This window comes from Vigna umbellata, chromosome 1 (genome assembly GCF_029865625.1).
Source record: "Vigna umbellata cultivar VRB3 chromosome 1, Vumbellata_1.0, whole genome shotgun sequence".
NCBI classification, from domain to species: domain Eukaryota; kingdom Viridiplantae; phylum Streptophyta; class Magnoliopsida; order Fabales; family Fabaceae; genus Vigna; species Vigna umbellata.
In genome coordinates, this window is record NC_142165.1 from 94,381,115 (window position 1) to 94,394,932 (window position 13,818).

Here is a 13,818-nt window from a genome sequence, read left to right on the forward strand (position 1 = left end):
AACACACAAAATCAAAAACATGTAATACAGTGTTAAATAAGCTTCAGTATAATTTTTACTAACTTAAATAAATAGTGAAGTAAAAAACAATGTCAATTTTGTTAATAATAACTTAAATAAATATACATATTATAAATAAATAAAATTTGGATCCATTAAAATTATATTAATATTATTTTTTAGTTAATATCGACTTAATATGTGTTAGTCTCACATTAACATAAATTTTTCACTTATTAAAAATAAATTAGTTAGGTATGACTTAAAGTTTGCTAAGCTAATTTTATTAACATTTAATATTAAGGAGATTTATTAGAATCCACTAAGCCCATTTTAATATGACATTCACTTGACATTAATACAAACGTATTTAATAAAAAAAAAAACTAAATTATCCGTAGCTAAATCATTTAAAAATTATTTCACATCTTTTATTTTATTTTAAAAAATAATAATATTTTGCAACACGTTAAAATTAATTAACTCCACCCTAATATTTGAAAGCTAATTTATTTTTCTGTGGATTCTTTTCCTTTATAAAAGATAAATAAAATTTGTCATTTAAATAAACACGCAATTTTTTTTATTAAAATAGAGAAAGTTGTTCTGTAATTTATATTTGGTTATTTTTATTATTTTCTCTTAAATTAAAGAGTTAAAAGCACATTTTCCAATTTATTATTATTGTTTTTTTTTTCACATATACATGTGTACCCTATACCAAGAAAGGCTTAAATACCAAATCCTAAGTTTAGATAAAAAGCATAAATAATGAAAGGTGTGGATACGAGAAGAAGTGGAACTAAAAGAGGTAAGAAAAGATTAAAATGAAAGCAAAAGGAAAACAGAAGTGAAAACAAATTAAGTTTATTTTGTTAAAAAGAAAACTAGGTACAAATAAATGCATAAATGATAGTGTTTAGTTCAAGGGATGTATAATCACACGTACCTAACTATCTTTAAATAATAAAAAAAAAGGTTAAATTACCTATTATTTAAAGTAATATACCATTATGATTCTGTCTAAAAGTTCATTTCACAAATTCATCAACATTAAATAGTTAGTTTAGTTATAACATTAATTCACTTTTCATTTATATATACGTATATATATATATATATATATATATATATATATGTATGTATGTATGTATCGATTAATTAAATTACTCCAAGAGAGACACAACTTTTTTCCAATATAATTGTTGCTCTTTGAAAAAGTAAAATTACATGTCCAAAATTTTGTATCTATTTCAGTTACCATTTATTAAATTAAGAAAAATAACTTATAATTATTGGTGAAATAAGAGAGACAAGATAATAATAATATAGAGGACATAGCATAGATTGAACAAATATAATTAAAAAAAAAAAAGATGTTTGAGAATGTGCATGGATGGATGTGATGGATGTGTTGATGAGTGTAAAGAAGGAGGAAGGAAGAAAAGGCAGTGTCTGAAAAAGCCTGGTAAGAGGTGTTTGTTGGTGTGTTTTGTGGGGATTTGAGGATCTTTCAAATCTCTTGTTCTCAATCTATTGTGTAGAAACCGATAAAGTAGAAAATTCAATGTGCATGCCATGCTATTCCTATTATTTTATTTTATTTTATTTCATTTCCCCTTTTATTTCTCGCAATTACTAGTGCCCTCTGCCTCCATCCTTCCCTCAGACACAAGTACATTACAGTTTAAACAGAGGACGCTGCTCACAGTACCTTCTTTTTTTTCTATAAAAGTAATAAATACTCGTTTTCGTTTCTCAATATTAAAAGCTATTTCTTTTTAAATATGCCTATTTTCTTTTCAATCATTTTCCAGAGTCCAAGTTTCTGAGTCTGTTTGACTTGTCAAATATTAATTCACTTAAAAAATTTAAACTGGGTACCAATCAAATTACTAAAAATACGACTTATCCGTTGGTAAAAAATTAACACTTTAACTCAAAAAAAAAAATGGCTCAACACAATTAAAAGAAAAATGGAGTTGGAAAAATATATACCACTGGGTTGATTTTATTATCTTTTTCGAATCTCGTTAAATTAATAATTTGATGGTAGATAATAATTGTTTTGTGATGAATGATGGAGGTTAGCAATCTAACCTTAATTTTAAAGGAAGTTATTTAAGTGTGAAAATTATCTTATAGTCTAAATTATTTCTTAATTGCTTGTTAAAATTGTTCAAAAAGTCTAAAGTCAACTCTTTTAAGTATTAATAGTGTAACCCATTCAAATAATCTATTTTCTTATCTTAACACCGTGTTTATAAATTTTGGAGTGAATTTTTGTTAACATCGACTTAAATACAATCTAATTGTGAGTAATTACATTTTATCTTCAAGTTAATCAAGATTAATGTTAATTGTTTTTATTCATGATCCACTTGTTCACTTTTTTTTACAGTCTTATCCTAATGATGGATCATTCACAAATCCAAATGAACATTGGCTATATGATATGTAATTGATGGAACCGTCACACATTACAAAAATTTTATTTTTTGGTTTTAAATTGTGTTTTGAGTTTAAGATGATTTTTAATTGTGTTTTCTTATTAGTGTTTAAGTTTTAAGATGAATATTTAGTATTTAACACTTTAACTCAAATAAAAAAGATGGCTCGACACAATTAAAACAAAAATGGAGTTGGGAAAATATGTCCAATTTGGTGATTTTGTTCTCCTTTTTGAGTCTTGTTAAATCAATAATGTAATTTAATAGGGATAATAATTATTTTGAGAAATGGGATTTAGGTCAACAATTTATAAACATTAAGTGAGTTATTTAAGATTTGAAAGTCAATTGAATATTGAATACATGTAGTTCAAGTATTAATGGTGTAATCAATTCAAATCACTTACTTTCTTATTTCATATTTATAAATTTTTGAGTTGATTTTTAATAAATATGAGCTTAAATACAATTTGATTGTGGGTAATTATATTTTATCTCTAACTTTGTTAGTATTAAAGTTAATTGTTCTTATTCATGACTGAGTGGTTTACTTTTTTTTGACTGTCCAATCCTGACGATGACTCACTCACAAATCTAAATGAAAGTTGATTGTCTGATATATGGCTGACGGAACGGTCGTACCATACAATAATTTTTATTTTATGATTTTAAATTGTGTTTTGAGTTTAAAATAGTTTTTAGATGTGTTTTTTATTTGGTGTTTAAGTTTTAAGATGAATATTTTGGATTAACTTAAAAATTATTTAGATTTTATTTCAATGTTAGATAAAATTATCATTTCGTATTTATACAGTATGTATATTAATATAATGTTTAGAGCTGTCATTTACATGTATTATTTTATAAATATTAAAATAATTTATGGTCATTATATCTATTAATATGATAATTTGTTTTTGTTATGGCTACTTCATTAATTTAAAATTTGGTTCCACCTTTTAATTTTACACAACAATTAAATAAAATTATTGGTTTTATTTATTTTTATGTAGTAAACGACATGTAATTTAAGCTTACTGTATATAGATTAAAAAAAATTACAAAGTTAAGATATGGATATATTTAATTGGAAGTACCTTATTTGATATAAATTATTACAATATAGTTTATTGTTAAAAGGGTAGCATTCATCTCGAAAAGAATAAATCTACTTATTTTAAATAGAGTGATATGAAAAAATTAACTACATTAAAATTTGTAAAACATATTGATTTTATAATTTAAAAATGGCCAACCATATCAATAAATTTAGAACTAACGAAGTACACACAACTTAGCATAGAGTTGAATAAAGGTAATTTTAGTAAAATTAATTTTAAATAACTAAGTATAGTAATATTTGAAATTATTTTAAATATGTAGTTTTATGAAACAGTAAAAGAAATTAACTTAAAAGTAGTAGAACCTAAGTAAGAAGAGACCCATTTTTTATGTGTTAGAGGATACCTAACAAATCGTCATAGTCAATATATGATTATATTATATCAAATATTGACATATTAATGTTAAGAGGTGGATTTTAAACTTAATTCAATTCTACAAAATGGACTTATAAGGTGAGATTTGCATTCATCTATATATTATAAATTAGGTTTATTTCTAGTCAATACACCCCCTCACACCGAGGTATAGATATCATCTCGAGCGTGAGACTAGACACTAATGGATGGTTCGATAACAATCCGATAACGGGTGAAACAAGATACCCAACAAATAACAAATATTGATAAGATAGACTCTAACCATAGTTCTGATACCATGTTAAGAAGTGAACTTTAAGCCTAACTCAATCTTACAAAATCGTCTTATAAGATGAAGTTTGAACCCACTTATATATTATAAATTAACCTTATCTTTAGTCGAAGTGGGACTTCCAACAATTAACGTTGATTATAATCTATTTAATTAGTTTATAATCATCTATTCAGTTATTTGTCAAAATATTATTTATTTAGTTTAAATATTATTATTATTTTATTACTAACGAAAAAGAGAGACACTATTTATTTTAAGGAAACCAAATATTAATAATAGTGGTTAAAAAAATAGTGAGTGATTATACTATAGTTATTTTTAATATATGATACATTTTTTAAAAATATAATTAAGAATAAATTAAAAATATTAAATGTGTATCTCCTTTAATTATTATCACATTTTTTTTTATTTTTGAAGTTTAAAATATAATTAAAGATAAAATAAAATATAGAACATATATATATATATATATTATTGTTATGATTACAACATAATTGTGAATTGCCTAGATAAAGAAAAAACAAGTTTTCATATAATCATTTTTCTATATATTTTGCCCACTTCATACAAACATGGAGTTGAAAGAAAAAGAAAAAGAAAATAAAATTCGAAGACACCAACATTAGCCGCAAATATTTGGGTGTAATACAAGAACTTTCAAACCTACTTATACTACACGTCCACAAATTGAGACTTAAGTGGATAGTAAGTAGCACAGGTATCTTCAAGTATGTGACTATTATTCTATTTCTTTCTCTTTGTTCTTCTTCTTGTACCTTTGTTCATTCCTCCTCCATCTCAGCTATTGTTCTTCTTTTTTCAGCTTCTTCTATATTATTCCTCTTTCTTTACATTTTAAACTTTCACTTTTTTGGCTTTTGATCTTCCATTTTGTTTGGTTCTTACTCTCTTATTTTTAAACTCACATTATCACACATCCACCTTTTTAATATAATTTCACATTATTTTTAATAGATGTGAGATTTTTTAGTAAACATGAAATTTGTATATTGAAATCCAAAATCATAATTATATAAAGGCCTTTCTTCTCTCACTCCCAAGTTTTCTTATTGTACTCCCACCTTTTTCAGGTTTCCCATATCATCCTTTTTACTGTTTAACTGAATCTTTGATTTTTACAAGGGTAAAAACCCTAATTCCTTGTTTTTTTCCCTCTCTTTTAGATGCACCTCTCACTTTCTCCTCCAGCTTTTGCGTCGCACACCACAACTTCATCTCTTCTTTGTTCTTTTTCTTCTTGCATTCATCTCTTGACTTCTGTCGTTTTCTTCGTTTTAAACAAAGTTTAATCTTTAAGTTCATTGATTGTACGAGGTAATATTTTGATTTTTGCGTTTTAAACATTATTATTTTTGGATGATTGGGGTGTAGTGGGTTATTCTTCAACTGGATTTGAAATGATGAAACGAAATTCGGAGAAGACAGACTATGAAATCCAGAATGTCTAGAATATGAAATTCACGAGGCCTAAATATATGAAAGCTATATTTTGAAATCTGTCAAAACTGAATTCTATAATACGTGGGAGATGGATTCTGAAATTCTATAATATGTGTTTTAGATTTTGAAATCCGATTTTATCATATTCTGAAATTTGATTTTACAAATTCTGAAATTCAAAAAGTGTCAAATTCTCAAATTATTGAAATTATGAATTGCTTTCTAATGTTTGTGTTGTTTCTAAGTTATAATTTATTTGGAGATGGAAGATTAGTTTTTAGACTTCATCCATTCACATTCAGACGAAGTAAATTAAAGCTTAAACATGAAAGATTCGTCCATCTTTTTTTCTTGAATTGAAGTTGCTGATGTTGATTATACTATGAATTTTATAACTTAAAAGGTATTGTTTTTCACTTTGAGTTTATTGTCGTTATTATGAGATTTGATACAACTACTAGTTAATCTGGAAGGAAAACATGTGTATTACAAGAATGAGAAAAGGATGAAAAATATAGAAATTATAAATTTGACATTCAACCTAGTATAACTCAGACAATGATTTGTTTAAGATTTTAGTTGGTCACCTTTATACTAGTAGATTAAAATCAAATGAACAATGATTGTCTGTTGACATGACTAAGAGTGAAGTTAAGTCTGCAAACATTTTGCTTACCTTAAAACAAAATAATGAAGATAATGTCACAACAATAAAATAATTTTATATGCCAAATGTACTTATAAACGATCTTTAAGAGGATGCAAAACTGAATTAACAATTAATGACGTTGTTAGAACGTGATAAATACATTAATTTGAGTAGATGTGTTGAGGATTCTGATAAGGTAAGTGACCTATTTTGGATACATCCTTATGCAATTAAATTGTTGAATGCATTTAATATTGTTTTGTTGATGGATAACACCTACAAAACCAATAGATTTAGGTTGCCTCTACTTGAGTGTCACATAAACAAAGTTGACTTTCTTTGTCAACTTTGTGTTCTTATCTAGTGAACGATAAAATAACTTCGTTTGGGATGTTGAAAGGCTAAAAAGGTTTTTTATGACATTTGATGGTCTCCCTAACGTAATTGGTAGTGATAGAGACATTACTTTGATGAATGCAATAAGCATAGTGTTCCCTAAATCTTATAATCATCTTTGTTGTTTCCACATTCAAAAATATATTAGAGCCAAGTGGAAAATGTTGATTAATTCTATGGAGGCATGAGAGGTTGTCTTGGATGCATGGGAAAAAGTTATGGATTGTGGAGACCATTCTCCTTTTGCTTGTTATGCTAGGCGGCTTCACAATGTTTATTTTGTTAGGCGTTTATTCTTTGAATATGTTAATGACTCATGGTTAATTCCTTATAAAGAAAAGTTTGTAAAGGTGTGGACAAACAAAGTCATTAATTTTGGACAGATAATGACAAATAGGTATGGTTAACCAATTTTAATTTATTTGTTACTTTTACATTCAATATGTTATTATTGATTTCATGTATTGTAGGGTTGAGTTAGACCATTGGAGTTTGAAAAAAGTCTTGGAAAACAGTATGAGAGACTTGTATTTGTGTTGGGAAGCAATACACAATGTTATTATGTTGCAATACAATGAAATTAAGGAAGAAAGACTAGTGGGTTTTGTGTCAAGATTTACTTTGCTACGCATTGCTGATGAGTTTGATCGAGTTAAAAACATTACGTTTGATAGGGAATGATGTGGTTGTGTGTTAAGGCAAACATATGGTTTACCATGTGTATTTGAATTAGCCAAATATGACCCTAGGATGATACCACTTTGTGAAATACATATCATGTGGAGTAGATTGAGGTTTTATGATCTTTCATCAACTGAATCAGAAGGAGAATTAAGCATTCAACAAGAAATAGATCTCTTGATTAATCGATGTAAAAAAATTTGGCATTATAGGGAAAGTCATAATCAAACAAGAGTTACGAGAAATTATTTGTCTTGATTTAACATCAATGGTTGCTCTATTGCACAAAGTTAAACAAAGTGAGCACAAAAGACTTGAGCTGTTAGTTTTGAAAGAGATGCTAAGCGTGACCCTTCGTATTTTGAGCTCGTCAACGCCTTTTATTCTAAACATGAATGTTGTTAGGGAAAGAAAGATATTGAATGTAATGCAAAAGCAAAGACAAATGGTACATAGGGATCAACGCAAAAAAGAAAAAGAAAAGAAGGAATGCTTATAATAGATCAATTTCATGTTATTTGTCACCCTTCATTTTTTATGTGGTTGATGTTATCGTTGACGGACATTCTGGATATGCATTGTTGCTTTATTGGGTATGGGTGAAGAGTTTTGGTCCCTTATTTGGTATAATTTATTTAAATATTTGAGTTAATGTTGTGATGATTATGGGAGATTATTTGGAAGTCTTTGCTAGTAGATTCACACCATAAGTATTTTCTATTACGTCTTAAACCTTAGTTACCATTACTTTGACATTTTATTTTATAACGATTTCCTGCATTATACATATGGAGAAATGGATGAGTATACTTGACATGAAATATGTAATTGTCAATCGATACAATGTCATATTAGTGTGTTTGTCATTGGTTCAAATTATGATAATCTTTCCACTACATTTAGCATCATCTTTTAATATAAGGCAACATCAACTTATGAGTATATGATATGTTCACAGTTCACATTTTCTACAAGTATGGTTAATAACTTTTCAAAATGGTTATTACAATTGCATCTTGAAATCCGGTAAAAACAAATCAAATTTCAAAATCTGATGTTATTGTATCGTGAGAACTGTTGAAATCCGATGCTACCGCATTCTGAAATCCGGTGCAACCACATTCTGAAATCCAATGAAGACTAAACTAAATTTCGAAATAAGGTGTTATCGGGTCTTAAAATCCATTGAAGCCTAAACTAGACTTCAAAATTCGGTGTTACCACAATCTGAAATCGGGTAAAGTCTAAACTGAATTTTGAAGTCCGATGTTACTGCATCATGAAATTCAGGGGTGCCTTATTGGATTTGGAAATTTGGTGACTCCAAAAACGTGAAATCCGGTCAATCCTCAACTTTTCCATCTCTCCCTATAAACCCAAAACCCTTTACGAATAAGTCCAAAACACAATGAATCAAAATAAACTAATTAAAACGAACTTAGCTTATAAAGAAGGTTAAATAAAGTGTGACAGTGGAGATATGTGACCAAAAAACGAACGATAAACCATAAGGGTGAAGGATGTGGTAGAAGTTCATGATGGAGAATAAGATAAAGTGATTAAATGAGGATGATTAGGACATGAGGACAAGAATGCAAGAAAGTTGGGGGAGGGAGGAGTGGGGTAAGTGATAACTTTTTGACAAGTATACCAAATCGTTCCAAGTAATATAGAGTAAGTTCAGAGTATCGTTCTCCCAAAGGACTTGTGCAACACATGACAATTCTTCCTTTTATAACTCAATTAGACATCAAAATGCACAAAACAACACAAGAAACTCTTTTTGGTATTTTATCAAACAGTTGGTGTGCAAGGAATTATATTTAAAAGAAACTTTGTTGGAATTGGGTTTCATGAATCATATGAAGATAAAACTCTGTACAATATATCATTATTTCATTCAAACACTCACATCAAGGCATACTAGTCCTAATCCCTTAACAATTAGTTCTAAATTTATATATCAAAATGTTAATCCCTTAGTCAATTTAACATACAATTTGCATTAAGTTCGATGCTAAAAATGACCAAGTTATTGAGTCTATCCCTAGATCCCAAATCACTTAGGTGCTCTATCTATGTTCATGTTCAAAGTTACTTTCCAGTAATCAAAGACATTCAAATAACATTATATTATCATACAATGTTAGTAAATTCAAGAAAGAGCATATGAACGAACAACGATATATTGAATAGGAAAATTACATCAGAGTGAGTTCATTACATCCAATTCTAACGAAAGAAAAATTTAACTACTCCTAGACATCTATAACGTACACATTTGAAGCAATCCCTTGCAACAATGGTGTCTTGATGCGTTAAAGTAGTCTCTGGAAGTTCCTGAGATGTTTTTGTTTCTTTCCTTTGTCCGGAACTTCTCTCCCTTTCTCTTTCTGTCTCTCTCCCACCTTAAAAGCCAATTGGAAAAATAACTAATTCGCTAAGCGCACAACTCTTTATGCGTTAAGCGAATATTCAACTGCAGCATATCTTTATTTGTCCTTTATTCGTTCAACGAGTTGTGCTGGTGCGCTGAGCGAATAAAACTCTGTTTAGCGGAGCGATTTAATGCTGGCTTAGTGAGAAACATCTGATAACACTCCACTTTTATGTATAAATTCCTGTACAATTTACTAAACACTTTCCTACTTCTAATTACAACTTTTCAATGAGGAAAACACATTATTTCATGAATAAATACAAATTTTGAGTTAATTAATAAGTCTGAAAACATGTATTTTTCATACTTATCAGTAAGGAGTAAGTAAGGAAGAGAATGAAAGAAAGTGTCGAGAAAAAAAGGTGTGCGACAGCTTGAAGAGAGAAAAAGGGTGAGAGATCAAATAAGGTTTTGTCTTAGTCAAAGATTGAGTCAAACAATCAAACCCTAACCTTTTGTTCACTTAAATGGATTTGAGGGAGAGTAATTAAGTGGATTTGAGAGGATTTGAAGATTAATTTTTTTGTTTTTTATTTGAGTGAATTTGGAGGTAAGTGAGAGTGAATTTGAAAGCAACGTTTGTGAGAATTAGTGTAGGATTTGATTGATGTGACAAATTAAAAAAATTTACTTACAAATTCACTCTCACCTACCTCCAAATCCACTCAAATAAACAACAACAAGTTTATTTTCAAATGCTCTCAAATCCATTCAATCACTCTCTCCAAATTTGAAAAAAGTTGAGGGTGGAGAAAAAAAAATGAGTTGAAGAAAACCCCTACTTTGAATTAGCACGTAGGACTAAACACATTGACAAGAAGTATCAAGTAAAAAAAAATCAGGTTTTATAATTGTTTTCCAATACTTTCATAAATTTCTTTTTTTGCACCCTATAATTTTTCATATTTTAGATTTGTACATTTTATATTCCAAAATATATAATTATTTTGTATTCCAAATATATAGTTCAGAATATTTTTTTTATTTTATATCTTATAATTGTATATTTTATATTCTAAAATATATATTTTTTATTATATGTTTTAGAATCTACAATATAAAATATATTTTTATTTGATATTTTGATATATGCAATTCAAAATATATTTGTATTCTTATTATAAATTAAGAATAATTTTTTATTTTGTATTTTAGAATGCACGATTCGAAATAAAAAAAATTATATTTTAGATTGTTCATTATGGAATACAAAACTTTATAGGGCTGCAAATTGAAATTTTGGTGTCTAATCATTTTGTAGCTAATAAATTTTATTGATTTTTTGAAATAAATTATAAGTATTCATAATTTTATGATTCAACTTACAAGTTATACACTTTCTAAAATAAAATATAACACTCTAACTACTTATTGAATATTTCACACATCTTTACTTCTATATATAAGTATTTTACATTATTTATAATCATAATTATACATTAATACATAACCACTTGCATCTATACAATAATAATATATTTCTCTAGTAAGGTGGTAGCTTTATTAATATTTCATATCAAATCCAGCCACATGATATACAATGAGTTCATATGGGTAGGCGTGGCAGAGATGGTGAAAGTGAATGTGATGGGTTCGTTATGGATAATTTTAAATACTTAAACTACAAATTTTAAATATTATCGTTGCATTTGTTAGATGATATTAAGGAATAATATATAATAATTTAATAAGATGAAGTTATATACATTCCACAAAATAAAATAATATGAAATAAATAAGTAAAATGATATAAAAACAGTAAACATATTCTCCCTTTACCTTATTATTATTCTTTTTGTTTTCAAAATGTTGGCCGATGGAAGCCAAAGACTTTATAAGTGACTTAAGAGAGTGATCCAAGTTCTAATATTTTTCCAATGTTTATAGATCTTGTCCTTCTCACTCTTCCCCCTTTTGTCTATCCTTTCATTCCAATTTATAAGAAGAATCTAATGATGATTTTTTTGTTATCTATGTAAATAAATAATCAAAGTTGTTTACTCCAATCCTTCATAAGCTACAGATGTAATTTATTAACAAATATCCCTTATGTTTTTTCAACATTTTAATTTCACTAAATTGAGGGACTCTCAATTAGATTGAGTCGTGTCCTCTGTCAATTCAAATTCAATTTTAGATTCTATTTTATAACTCTTTTATACATTTTTTTTAAGGTATAACAACTAACAAATTTATAGTTTAAACTACTAGTTCAATAAATCATTTATAATTAGTAGAATGAATAAATAAAAGTGCATTATTTAAAGCTGTCTTATGATAAAAAAAATTATATTGTAGACATGAAACTAAAGAATTATTTCATAATTACTGATTAAGTCACACCTATCATATTATACATAGAACAATTTAATATTAATAGTCTTCTTTCTTTTTGTATATAAAATAGTTTAATATTATAATACTATTGTTCTTATACAAAAATTAAAAAAGCAGTTTCATTTAAATTTGAAAAAAAAACAATTATACTTAAAATTGCCATAATTTAATTGTGTTGATTATATAATATTAAAAAAACGTAATGAAAGTGAAATAATATAACAATTAGTATAATATGTATATATTTTATAAAAAAGGTTAAAAAACATAAAAAGAGAAAAAAGGTGCTAAAGAAACATAGTAAGAAACAAAATAAATTGTAGAAAAATACTTGTTTATAGTAAAACACAATATAAATAATGGAAATATAATTGTTTAACAAACATTAGTAAAATTAATAATACAACATAATATTTGTATTTGAAAAATAATGTAACTATCCAAATGATGGAGGTGTGGGAAGAAATGAGTATAACACCAAGATTCTGGTGTATTGGATTTAGAATTGTTAAAATGAGTAAACCGACTCAATCCAGCCCGATCCACCACATGTTAGTTACTTAGTAAGTTAACCTAACCAAGTTCACTTATTAGCGAGCTGAAAAAATTCGAACTTGACCCGACCCACCACGGGTTGGTGGATTAAACGGGTTGCCTCACTATCTCATATTATTATAAGTTTTTTAAAATTAAAAAATTATATATTTTTTTAATTCAAATCTAAATAAATTTCACTCTAAAATGATGTTAAACTTCAAAAATAATTCAAAATAAAAACAAAATATCATACAATCCAAGCGTAATCCAAAAACAAGCACAAAAATCGAACAAATAAGTTTTTAATATTGATAATTTTTGTATCACTTGTCAACTTATAATATTAGAATATTGAATAGATAAATCTATAATATTTTTCTCTCTTAAAACATCTTTTTTTATCTCCATCTACAATATAATAAAAAATGCTAACTAATAATATTGAAACACAAAATAATAAATAATTAAATTAAATTAGGTGGGTTGGTGAGCCAACCCGACTCACCATGGGTTCAATCCGGGTGAGTCGGATTCTAAGTGAGCCAAGTTAAAAACTAACCTACATAAAAAAATTACATTTTTTTTAAACCCAACCCAGCTCAAACCTGTGGTGAGCCAAGTTGGTTCATGGGTTAATGTGTTAAACGAGTTGGTTCACTGGCTTACTTAATTATAAGTTTTTTTTAAAATAAAAAAAATTATAACTTTTTTTTAATTCATGATATGCTTTTGTAAAGGCCTTGATTAATTATTCTTATACCCTCTTGTTTCTTTTTCATCTCCATATAGTATGAAGCAAATATATAAATGGATGATGTAGTACATTTCTAAATTATATAATAAAAAAAGTGTTTATAGTAAGACGAAAGAAATATTAATTTTCTTACATATATATAAGTTAAATTGATGCTGAGATTATAATAGCAATGTAAAGACTCAGACATGTTATATGTCGATGAAGAATTATTACTCTATATTATGATAACATCTTGTTTATCTAGTCTGATATGATATCGACCTGAATACACCCGTCTTAGTCTTGAAGAGACATAAATTTATAATATATTATTTTGAAGGTGTTGTTCATG